Genomic DNA, 13,641 nt, shown 5'->3' with positions numbered 1-13,641 from the left:
CTCAGGACGAACAAGCAGGGACCAGGATGTGCACACAGGATATACAAAGTTCAGGATGTGCACACAGAATATACAAGCAGGGAGTAGGGCAGGCTGCAAACACAGACGGGGAAACCCGGGCTGACCTGCAAAGGCTACCTCCACAGCGGAGGCAGGAGGACTAGCAGCCAGGATGTGCACACAGGATATACAAGGTTCAGGATGAGCACACAGAATATACAAGCAGAGAGTAGGGCAGACTGCAAACACAGATGGGGAACCAGGGCTGAACAGCAGGCTCCAAATACAGCCAAAAGGCAGAAGGGCCAGCAGCCCACACAGAAGGGCAACCAGCCCACAGGTACTGAACAGAAGAGCAAGACGCCCACACAGAAGACAGGCTTAGAAGCAGCGCAGCAACACACTGACTAACCTGTAGGCCTCTGGGCATGACACTAGACAATGACACCATGCGAAGGCACCGACTGCAAGCACAGGCCCTCCTTATAAAGGAACTCACTGATGAGTCACCACCAGCAGGACAGAAGCAGGAAGTTCCTTGCCTCCAAACAGAGGCTTGACACCCAGAGGAAGTGAGCCCACAGGAAGGACAAGCAGGAGCCATCTTGGATACTGGCATAGAGGAAGTGGCAGCCACCTTGGAAGAGGCATAGCCCACACAGGTGAAGTCCAGTAAGGCAATCAGCACACAGAGCCAGAGAGAAACTAATACAGAGACAGACACAGAGACAAGCAGAAGCCAGCACAGCCACTGACTCCCAGAAACAGGGTAAGAATGAGGGTGGTCACGGCCACAGACGTGACAATAAGTAAGGAGGGGAGGGTTGAAGGACCAGACAGATCCCCTTATGCAGGTCTAGCCAATATTTAGCTGGGACCTACACAAGTATCTTATATGAGTCCCAGCTGAATATCAACCAGGACCCCCCATAAGTGCCAGTGGCCAGCACTTGCCTGGTCATGCTTGGATATTTGTTGCTGGTGCCCCATACTTGGCTCAGTATTAATATCCAGGCTAATTTAACCAGCAGCAGTCATCACTTAAAAAAAAAACATTGACCACCGCCAGCTGAATATTGACCAATGTATTTTTAGCAATCATGTCTTTTTGTCAAATGTGTGGTTTTCCTTCTTGTAACCCTGCAGGATCCAGCCCCTGGTTGCTCAGCTGAAGAACCTGAGTCCTGTAGCCCATTTGTCACCAGATATCCCAGTACTCTAGCATCTGACACAGTCCTTGTTGTCCCAGACAATAATAACCAATCCGGTATACATATATCTACAAGATTTGTGTTTCTTGTTTGCACCATGTTTTGATGAGTTTGAGATGCTCTCAGTCTGGCTTCTCCCCAGCATAGCTCTCTGAGTCACAGAAGCAGGCAAGCCCCTCTACCACAGCAAGGTAGTGTCCCCTTTGATTATTCTTATTGTTGTTATCATTATTATAAAAATACAGAATAATCAATACAACATAATCTAAGTCTACTCTCTATCTCCCAACAGAAAAGATGGTGGCAAAAATCTTAAACCACTTTCATTTCCCCCTCACAAATCTGTAATCTCTGAAGTTTAGAATAAACCTGTAAAGATATTCACTGACACTCCTTGTCACTCCCAAAGGCAGTCTGGGGCAACCTTCTTTGGTTCACCTCGTTGGTGACAATCTGACAACTGCAGTGGGCTTTCTTCTAGTGTTGGCCAGCCCAGCATTGACTTTAGGAGAAAGGGGAGCAGGTTCTCTATCCTATATAATAATTCTCACCTCCAACAGGATGTGCTTGGGACCGTGCCTGCCGGAAGTGGTCTGCTAGGCAGGCACGCACTGACCTCAGTGACATCAGTGACAGACAATTTGGCAAAGCAAAACAATCTGAGTGCTGGCCATTAGGGCACAGGGTTGATAGGAGAGTTTTAAAAGACTGAAGGAACCGAAAGTGTTAAATGGGGTGAGGGGGGAGTTCTGAACGACTGAAAGACATGAACATTTGGGAAAGGAAAACAATCTGAATGCTGGCCATTAGGACACAGGGTAGATAGGAGAGTTTTAAAAGACTGAAGGAAACAAAAGTGTTAAACTGGAGAAGGGGGGGGGAGTTGTGAATGACTGAAAGACATGCAAATTTGGGACAGGAAAACAATCTCAATGCTGGCCATTAGCACACAGGGTACATAGGAGAGTTTTAAAAGACTGAAGGAACCAAAAGTGTTCAGGGGGGGGGGGCAAGTTCTGAATGAATGAAAGAAATGAAAATTTACGAGAGGAACACAATCTGAATGCCGGGCATTTGTACACAGGGTAGATAGGACACTTTTTTAAAAAAATGAAGGACGTGAAAGTATTACATCTTGGGGGAGGGGTGAGGAGGAAAGTGGTGGGGTATCCGGATACTGGGCGTTAGGGCCACGGGGGTACATAGACTTTTGAAAGCCTTAAGGAACCCAAAGTGTGGGAAGGAGGAGGAAAAGGAGGGGAGGGAACGGGGTGAGGGGCATTAGGAACAGGGGAGGGGGTCCTGTCACACACTCTCATTCTCACACACACACTGTCACACAGACAGTCTCACTCTGACACACACCCGCACATTCACTCTGGCTCTCTCTCTCTCAAACATACACACTCCCAGGAAAACCTTGCTAGCGCCCGTTTCATTCGTTCCAGAAACGGGCCTTTTTTACTAGTATTAAATAAGCTTGAACTCAACTTTTATAATCTGTTTAAATGAAACTGGTCCTTAAAAGACTTTGTTTATGAAAGCATTCAAATTAAGCAATCAATTGCTCTCAGCTGATATAAGAAGAGCAACCAAAATGATAAAGGGGATGGAACTCCTCTCGTATAAGGAAAGGCTAAACTACTACTACTACTACTACTACTATTTAGCATTTCTATAGCGCTACAAGGCGTACGCAGCGCTGAACAAACATAGAAGAAAGACAGTCCCTGCTCAAGAGGTTAGGGCTCTTCAGCTTGGAAAAGAGATGGATGAGGGGAGATATGATACAGGTCTACAAATTCCTGAGTAGTGTAGAATGAGTAGAAGTAAATATATTTTTTACTTGTTCCAAAAGTACAAAGACTAGGGGACACTCAAGGAAGTTACATGGAAATACTTTTAAAACAAATAGGAGAAAATATTTTTTCACTCAACGAATAGTTAAGCTCTGGAACTCTTTGCAGGAGGATGTGGTAACAGCAGTTAGTGTATCTGGGCTTTAACAAGGTTTGGACAAGTTCATGGAGGAAAAGTCCATAGTCTGCTATTGAGACAGATATGGGAAGCAACTGCTTGCCCTGGGATTTGTAGCATGGAGTGCTGCCACGATTTGGGTTTCTGCCAGGTACTTGTGACCTGGCTTGGCCACTGTTTGGAAATCAGAATACTGTGCTAGACAGACCATTGGTCTGACCCAGTATGACTACTCTTATGTTCTTATTAAGTGACATGCATTCTTTAGATCCAGATATGCTCAGCACCCAACAGGTAAAATACGTCTGCTCATATATTTAAATACTGCACAGAACAGAAGAAGCTGCACATCATCTTTGTGATATATTCCAAATGTAAACATTACTTATACAATTACTTTATTAAAGTTTAAGGGCAGAAATCAAGTCTTGTACAGTGCCAGTGTGCAGCCATGGAAGAAAAAAATCCATCTTTATCAGCAGAATATTCAACATATTTATTTTAATTAGACTATGAATGAAAAAAATCCATCACAGGATAGGCTGACGTAGAATGCCATAAAGTCATTCATTTAAAACTGGGCAAGTAGAGAAGTTATTTGGAGTCCTATGGCTATAGAACAGGAGTTATCAACCTATTCCTTGGGAAACAGCCAGCCAGTCAGGTTCTTAGGATATCCATGATGAGATAAATTTCCATGCACCATCTCCATTGTTAGTTCATGCATATTCATTGTGGGTATCCTGGAAATCTGACTGGCTCAGTGTGTCTATAGGTTTGGGAGGGGGGGGTTGTTATTAAGGAGGACAGGTAACTTTATATACACTCCCTCAGAATCCTGTATAGGTATTACTACCTATAAAGACTCCATTTTGCTCTAGGACCAATACAGCTACCAGGGTCAGAATGACCACTCGGGCAACTAGGCTAAAAAATGATTTGTTTTGCACAGTGAAGTCACCCTGACGGTCTGTGTCCTCCAAATCCATAACAATATGCAAGGGTTTATAACAAAACAGAACCTGAAGGAGGCCAAGCCACACTTGTACACAGATAAAATCAACACCTGTCCGATCCTCAGTGCTCACTGACTAAAAAGAAAAGCTGAGTCAGTACATGTAAGCTTAGTCATCAGTTTCCAGAGAGTAAACACTAGGCACACTGCTGGGTTTTAAGTTTAAATAAGCCTTCCAGTGTTTTCAGCAAGTAGAGCACCAGAAAGAATTTTTAATGTTAGGTACCGTTAAAAACAGCTTCATGTTATTCCTGTAAAAACTCAACAGGTACATTATAAGGACAGATATGACATATATAATGCAAAGACCTAAGAGAGAAACTACACTGGCTCCCACTAAAAGAACGAATTGCGTTCAAAGTTTGCACCCTGGTCCACAAAATCGTTCACGGGGAAGCCCCGACCTATATGTCAGACCTTATAGACTTGCCTACCAGGAATGCAAAGAGATTAGCACACACATTCCTCAATCTAACTGCAAAGGACTAAAATATAAATCTACATACGCGACCAGATTCTCATACATCTGCACGCAGCTATGGAACGCACTACCGAAGGCCATAAAAATAACGCAAGACCTATCTTCCGAAGGCTACTGAAAACAGATCTGTTCAAGAAGGCATACCATAAACACCCATCTTAAACACCAAAAAATAAGACTTTACATGACATAGACACTTGACTGATCAACCTCCTTACCACTAATGAATAAGCATAATCACTTCAATCGCAATGTCGAATATGGTCTCTCCATAGTCGATAACCTAAAGAATGATACAACCCAATTTCGTACTCAGGAACGTTCATCTATTACTATAATTTATTCTTCCAATTTCTAACTCAGGAACTTTCATGTATTACCATAATTTATTCTTCCTTAACATATATATGCACATGATATATATCTATACCATGATCTGTTCACGTACGTTATGTTACATGTATGTTACCATGTATGTATGCAACTTAACACATTACCATTTGTAATTCTGTTACCCGGAAATGGCAATCGCCATTACGGCAAATGTAAGCCACATTGAGCCTGCAAATTGTTGGGAAAATGTGGGATACAAATGCTACAAATAAATAAATAAATAAGACAGATGTGTGCAGATACACCCGTATACACACATACATCAGCCACCACCATCTGCAGTTTCTTTTCAGCTCTGTTTTCTAAATGATATTGACATAAAGGACAGAATTGAAAGTCCTATTATAATAAAAACAGCATAGAAATTAAATAAATACAAATACTGTGCCCATTATTCAAGTAGGAAATACTTTGTTTTTTCCACTGATTAGGCAAAGATTAATGTGTAAACAGGGCCGGCTCAAGGTATAGTGGTGCCCTGGGCCAAGTTGCTTTGGTGGCACCCCCCCCCCCCCCCCCCCCCTCCCCCGTCATTGCATTATTTCCAGCACCTCCATCTCATTGCTTGCAGCACTCCTCTCCTCTCCTCCCCCCCAGCATTATCTCTCCCCCAACCCAGTCCAGTCTCTCTTTTCCTTTTCTCCCTGGGTCCAGAACTGCTCCCTCACCTCTCTTACTCCCCTGTGGTCTTGTAAAGTTTATATTGGTTGGGTGGCAGCAGCAGCATGGCAGGCTACCTTTAGCCAACCTTTGGGTTTTTCCTCTGCTGTATCTCACCCACAGCAAACTGCACCAGAGGAGACAGGACGCAGCAGAGCGAAGATCCAGGGCTGGCAGAAGGCAGCTTGGTCACGCTCCTGCTGCCGGCAACAAACTTACACTTTACAGGACCACAGGGGAGTAAAAGAGGTGAAGATGCAGTGCTGGACCCACGGGGGAAAGGGAGGAAGAGAGAAGGGGAGAGAGCAGACTGGGGTGGGGGGAAAAAAAGGCTTAACCTGTAGACCAGGTGAGGTCAGAGGCTGGGAATTTTGGTGAACTTAATCGCAGGCGCCCTGGGTCAGAGCCTCACCTGCTCCAATGGTCAAGCCTGTCTTGTGTGTAAAGTTACTTCAAACAGTAACTTTACTTCATGAACAACTCCAGTTCTCAAAAAAAAAAGTTTGCTTTCTATACAAAAACTATATTGGAATTTATTAAAATATTAATCTGTAATATGCAATTAAACAAAATTTGTAAATACACAAAATTAAGTCACGTATCAATTATTATCTGAACTATTCATAATACTGCAGAATTGTTTTCCAAGACCATAGTGGTTCGAACTGATCCGCCACATTTACTCGCTATAACAGATCGAAACTTCAGGTACACAACAGCACATAAGGCTTCTAAGAAACCATTTAAATTGTAGAGCTAGTTCATTTTTTTTCTCTCGTCAACTTTAAAGCATAAACACGGTGCTCCTTGATTAATAGACAGAGAAGGGGAGAGATAACTTACTCCCATCTCCCCACGTGTAAGAGCAGCTCGAGTTCTTCTGAGCTTCCCCAAAGGACCAAGCCCAGACTTGCAGCGTTGCCGATTGCAGGAAAGTGACACGAGTATGATCACTTTTACCCGGTTTGTTCCCAGAACCATATCACTCACTACAATTCGACCGAGGCACTAATGTCTCTTTAAATGTGGTTTCCAAGTTTAAAAGTCTACTTTTCTGCTAGGTACCCGATAACTTTCGTTCGGTTTTGTTTTGTTTTTACAACAAGAATCCAGCGATTACTTTATACCACATCTTTCATCCAGTGCCTAAGCATCCTTGTTGCCGAACATGTGTGACTTTGCACACACGACGATTATGTTGTAATCTTATTATCTTCAACTCTGGAGTTTGCTACTGCATGCGTACAAATAAACTCATACGCTCAGAGCTTTATAATCTGCCGAGCTCTTATTGCCATTGCGTTCATTATTTATTAGACACTAGCTAAATCAGCCTGGCAAGTGTCTAAGCCCTAAATCCCACGGCTAAGCATTGCTGGCTGGTGATCTGCGCATCTCGCCCATCACCTTTCAAGTTCTGAAAGTTCCCTGCTCTGCTCCCAGCGATTTCTGTGCCCAGCGGTGCGCGGTACTCTCTGAAGATGAGAGCATAGACGCTTACCTTGCGCTCTGCGTGCTCATTCGCTAAAGCTGCGGCGGTGGCTCCAGTAGGAGGGGCTCCCGTACTACGTACAAACCGGCCGCCACATGCTTGCAGCCCAGGTGTCCGGAGAGTGACCTCGCCAGAGTCCTGCCTCCCAGATTTAGACTGCAAGGGCAAGAAAGAAAGCTCGGACTAAGGAATACAAGAGCATAGAACTGCACCGTCTTTTTCTAATCTTCAGGGTTGTTTCTCATCCTATGGTTTCTTGTACAACCTTTAGAAGAGTAGTTATTTATTTCTGTATGTTGTTTTCTTCTTTTCAACCCCACCTTATTATAGACGAATGAGACTTTCCAGCTTTCCTGCCTTTTTTTAAACTCTACCCCGTTTTAGTAGTGCATTGTCTCCTCCCCTTGCTTTCAAATTTTATCTTGTAATATTTGTAAAAGCATAATAATAATACAAAAAGAAATGCTATTATAAAAAGTTATCATTACTGCTTTTTTAAAACAATGCATTGCCTAATCCTGATATATATTCAGTTTTCAATTAAAAAAAAAAAAAAAAGGCTAAACAAACAATTTTCTCTTCAACCTCAATTGTCATCTTACTAACTAGCATCTATATATCCATCCCTGGATTCTGTGTACATCACCCAAAATTGGACTTGCAATTTTTGGTGTGGATCACAGATCATACGCTAATAATTTATTTATTTTCATAATTATATCCTTCTTTTAATACAAAGTGGGTTACAACAAAAAAAATACATATAATCAAGAAAACAAACAAGATACAACGCTAAACCATATATTTCATAAAATGTCTAACCTAATACTGCAATCCTAGGAGAACAATCCATTAGAAATCTGAGATTAGTCATCATCAAAAAATTGTACACAAAAATATGTTTTCAAATGTTTCTTAAATTGTTCTCTATTACAACACAATCTCAAATAACCAGGTAAATGATTCCATGAACTTGCCCCTGCAATACAAAAAGCCCGGGTGCATGTCTCAGCCAAGGGACTGAAAGGAACACACAGTTATTTGGTGGTGTCTGAGCGTAAAACCCACCTGGGATGATATATAGATAAAGCATTCAGAAAATATTTTAGAACTGTAGAATAAACCTTTTGATGAATCAGGAACAACACCTTAAACAATACTCAAAACTTTACATGTAACCAATGAAGATTCTTTAAAATGGGTGCTCTGTGATCTGATCTCTGTGGGCCAGTAAGTAGCCGAGGTGTTGCATTTTGTACAATGCTTGAACTCTAGCAGACAACATTCCCAAGTACAGAGCATTACAGTAATCTAATCTTGTTATAATCAAGCTTTGTACAATCGTTCGAAAATCATGATCAGATATCATCCCCTTTAACTTACTGAGAACACATAGTTGAAAGAACTAGACTGAGATCACATGATCAACTATGAGATTCCTGCTAGATGGGCACCATTGGAACCTGGGATTCATAACAGCAGTGCTTCTGCTTCCAGTAGACTACCAGGGCCCAGTAAGAGCTGGGAGAAGGAGGAGGATTGAAGGGAGGGGGTGTCACTTGAAAAGGGGTATGGATTTTGGGGAGACTGTAATGGGGAGGCTGGATGTTGGGGGTATCGGTTGGGACAATTGATGTCATGAGGGTGTCACTTAGAATAACAGATGTTGTGGGGGTATCAAGAGGAAGATTGGATATAGGGGGTGATCGGGGCATTGGATGTCATGGGGAATGTCAGAGGGATTGGATGGGGGTGACCAGAACATCAGATGTAGGGGTGTTGGAAAGATTGGATGTCCAGGAGATGATTGGAGGGATCGTCCAGAGGAAGGAATTGTATGTTGAGTGGTGATTTTTTGAGATAATATATGATATAAATGTCATAAATAAATAAAATAAATGTAAAAGGTATCCTTTATTGAAAGCACCTCAGTTAGGCATAACCATTTACACCAGTTTTAGTTGGTGTAAATGCTCATGCCTAAATTTAGTCATGGGTTCGGCTGCCACGTGTATTCTATAGACCATGCCCAATGCTAAGCATTGTTTATAGAATAGTGTTAAACATGTTTTTTTACTATGCCAATTTTTTTCGGCACCATATATAGAATCTAGTCCTTAGTGTGTAATTTTCTGGGGAGGAGCATATGTGTATCATTGGCAGGCTGACATTTATGCAGACTAGTTACAAATACTGTAATTACGTGCATAAATGCTGCATTTAGATACACATATTTACACCGGCCATAGACCTGTTGTAAGCATGCGTATGTCAATGCTGGTTTACATTAGTGTTCTATAAGACATGTTAATGTTCTGTATGGATCAGGAAAGAAACCTTGAGGTGATAGTGATTGAGGATCTCAAATTGGTGAAACAATGTGATAAGGCAGTGGCCAAAGCCAGAATGATGCCAGGATTCAAAGAGAGTGGCATAACCAGTAGAAGAAGGAAGGTGTTAAAACCCATGTATAGGTCAATGATGAGGGCCACACATGGAGTACTGTGTTCAGTTTTGAAGGCCATATCACAGTAAGGACGTAGAAAGACTTGAAGTGATTCAGAGAGAGGTGACAAAAATTGTATGGGATTTGTGCCAAAAGATGTATGAAAAGATACCTGAAGACCTGAATAGCTTAATGGTTAATGCAGCAGGCTTTGATCTTGACAATCTGGGTTGGTTCCCACTGTAGCTCAATGTGTCCTTGGGCAAGTCACTTAACCCTCCATTGCCCCAGGGACAAAAACTTAGATTGTGAGCCCTCTAGGGACAGAGTAAGTACCTGCATATAATGTGTACAGCACTGCATATATCTAGTAGCACTAAAGAAATGATTAGTAGTAGTATGTCCTAGAAGAATGGAGTGATACAAGAGATATGATACATTTAAATACTTGAAAGGTATTAACACAAAAACAAATCTTTTTCAGACATGACCAAGTGGTAGAACTAAAGGACATGAACTGATGTTGCAGAGGGGTAGACTTAAGAGTAACATGGTGAAGACGATGTGGACAAAAAAAGTGAATGAATTAAAAAATGTGTGGAATGACTATTGAGGTTTCCTATACAGGAAGAGGATGGAATCAAAGCACAGCTTAACTGCCCTTCACACTTTAAACAGGACATAAATTGGTATAACTTGCACAGAGCAGCAGGTACAATTCTGGCCACCTTGCTGGGCAGATTAGATGGACCGTAGAGATCTTTATTTGCTGTCATTTACTATGTTTCTATGTTCTAGAATAGGCTCACAGCCCATGCAACTATGGTACCCAAATGTTGGGCAAAAGCAAAAACAGGAGGATGCCTCTATGCCAAAATGAACAAACCAAAGCAGAGGATGACACCAATGACAACCAGTCATGGATATAAGTGTAATATAATGATGGCACCTGTAGGTTATCTACTTGAATCAAATGGTTTCACCTGTTTCATGTATGCTGATGATGCTACAATCTATGTCACTTTTCACAAAGATATTGATGAAATCTTAACCAATAATAGTGCATGTAGTTTCTAGGAACACCCATGACCCACCCATGGCCACACCCCTTTTTGAGACCACGCATTAGAATTTATGTGCACCGCTTTACTGAATAGGCTTAGCTGCGCACGTAAATTCTAAATACTGACAATTAGTGCCAATAATTGCTTCCTATTGGCCAATTATTGGCACCAAGTAGAACATGCAACTTTAGTCACCATATATAAAATCTGGGGGTAAGAGGAGAATTCTATTAATGTGCTCAAAATTCAGCGCTGGAAAAAATCAACACTATGTGCAGTGTAAATTCTAATTACTGACAATTAGTGCTAATTGCTTCTTATTGGCCAATTATCGGCACCAATTGGCACGTACAACTTTAGTTGCCACATATAAAATCTGGGCATAAAAGGAGAATTCTATTAATGTGCTCAAAATTCAGCAGTGCAGCCTTTATAGAATAACACTTAGCACTGATTCCTAAGCCTAACTTTGGGTGCCAGACTTAAGCCTGCTGAAAGCTGATGTAAATGCTGGTGTACAAGTTAGGCATGCTGAGGAGGTGCTCTGTTCAACATGTGTAACTTTTCAGAATGCCCGGACATGCTATTCTATGGCCACACCCCCTTTTGAGTTACTGCTATTAGAGTTAGGTGCACAGCCAGATGCAGACACGAATTTTAATGAGTGCCAATCAGCTTCAATAATTGGTTGTTAGTAACCAATTGGCTCATTAGCCAAGTAATTTGCATATGCATCTCAGGAGCACACCTAAACTTTGATGCTCAAATCTAGATGCCATATATAGAATCGGGGGGGGGGGGGGGGTAAACCATTTTAGGCATAATTTTAGAATAATCGTTAGTCATGTTACTGCCATTTATGTGCGTGAATGGCAGTATTCTATACAATTAAGTGCAAGTAACGCTTAAACATAAACAATCTGTTATATATTGAGGGGACAAATATTGCATTAGAATAATCTCTATATATAAAAGGCACCACCAACGTTCTAAATGAAGCCTCCAGCTGGAAGTGTGAAGGGGGAGAGATATCCGGTTTCCCCATGAGTGTCTGCCCCGCCCTCGCTCTCTCTGTAACACAAACAGTGAAGGAAAACACAGCAAAGCACGAAATCAAATCGCTTTCTCTATAAACAGTGAAGGACTCAGAGGGGGGAGGGGAGAAGCCCTCACTATCTCTGTAACATAAACACAGCAGAGCAGGAAACTTAACACTGAAGGACTCAACTCCGAGGGGGGAGGGGACAGAGAGGACAGACAGCACAGGGGAACGGAGAGAGGGCAGAGGGCAGGGACACACACACTCCCACATGCACACAGAAGAAAACCTTGCTAGCCCCCATTTCATTTGCATCAGAAACGGAGCTTTTTTACTAGTATTTAAATATTATTAATAATATTTAAAACAAATAGGAGCAAATATTTTTTCACTCAACGAACAGTTAAGCTCTGGAACTCTTTGCCAGAAGATGTGGTAACAGCAGCTAGCATATCTGGGTTTAAAAAAGGATTGGACAAATTTCTGGAGGAAAACTTCATAGTCTGCTATTGAGGCAGACATGGGAAGCTACTGCTTGCCCTGGGATTTGTAGCATGGATTATTGCGACAATTTGGGTTTCTGCCAGGTACTTGTGACCTGGCTTGGCCATTGTCTGGAAAACAGGATACTGGGCTAGGTGGACCATTGGTCTGACCCAGTATGGCTACGCTTATGTTCTTATGTAGAATACATTGTGGGAGGTAAAAAGTGAGAACAAGCATTCTCTTTGGTTCTATCACTTACATTTTTGGGGGGAGAGTAATTCTATAAGGAGTCACCTAGTTTTAGGTGATAGAACACAGGTAAATGATAAGATTTGACTCATTTATATACACAAGTGGGTACTTACATGTGTAAATGACCTCTTATACAATAAAGACTAGCAGAAATACATGCCATGCATTGATGGCATGTACTTTGCCGGGAGGCGTGCGCATGGAGAGTGATTAGTCAAAGGAATAAAAATAATAAAATTTAATACATGGGAACAGGAGGAGAAGATGAGGGAGGGAAGGGGAGAGAAGGAAAAAGAGGAGGAGGAGGGGGTGGGAGAGGGGAAGGGGAAGACAGAAAAAAAGATACTGTGGAAAAAAAGTGGGGCAGGGACAATGATGCCACTGAGAAAGAGAAGGAGAACGCAAAGAATTATATGCTTTCTTTAAATGAATATGCATGTGTAAGATCTGGTTAGAATTGGGTTATTATGTAATATTATTATTATATTTTATAAAAGCATACACATACATTGCTCACAAACATGAACAAATCATAAATATAACAAATCAATTGACTATTAAAAAGACCATAGTCATTAGTATAACATCTCTCTATATAAAAGGCAACCCCAACGTTCTGAAGCCTCCACGGAAGTTGAGGCGCCCGAGATATCCGGTGTGCCCTGGAGTGTCTGCACCGCCCTCGCGTCAAAACGTCATGACGTCGAGGGCGGAGCTATGACACTCGAGGGCCGAAACGGAAACGCCACAGCGAACAAGACAAGTAGCTTGGAGGGACGGAGGGAGGGGGCCCCTTGCTAGCGCTCAGAAACGGGCATTTTTTTCCTAGTAAAACATAAGATTTAAAAAGTTATATATAAATAAATACATAAATATGAGTAATTCACCCTTCATCATGCCTTCTTTTTCACCTTCCATTCCAATGCAAGGGGACATACACATTGACAGAGCATGGGCAGACTATTGGCATGTTGCTAAATAACACATGGACATTATAGAATACATTCAGTTATGTGCATAAGTTGGTGCAAATTGATACAGACACTATTTCAGCTTTCTCTTGATGAAGCGGCTTTGTTTTCATCACATAGATCTCATTTATATTCTCTTTTTGAGATCCCGGGT

The 13,641-nt window shown here is 41.9% G+C and overlaps 1 protein-coding gene across 1 annotated transcript in view; it reads right to left on the bottom strand.

The window, feature by feature from the left end:
- The window catches only part of SLC16A12 (solute carrier family 16 member 12), a 119,661-nt gene extending 112,392 nt beyond the window's left edge, over positions 1 to 7,269 (bottom strand). The window contains exon 1 of the mRNA XM_030203059.1: positions 7,239 to 7,269. The gene's annotated coding sequence lies outside the window, so the exon portion shown is untranslated. The remainder of the gene's footprint in view (positions 1 to 7,238) is intronic.
- Positions 7,270 to 13,641: the final 6,372 nt, after the last annotated feature.

The sequence above is a fragment of the Microcaecilia unicolor genome, chromosome 5 (assembly GCF_901765095.1).
Source record: "Microcaecilia unicolor chromosome 5, aMicUni1.1, whole genome shotgun sequence".
Taxonomy (NCBI): Eukaryota; Metazoa; Chordata; class Amphibia; order Gymnophiona; family Siphonopidae; genus Microcaecilia; species Microcaecilia unicolor.
Note: the sequence above shows the minus strand (reverse complement) of the source record. Positions and strands in the feature narration are given on the sequence as shown.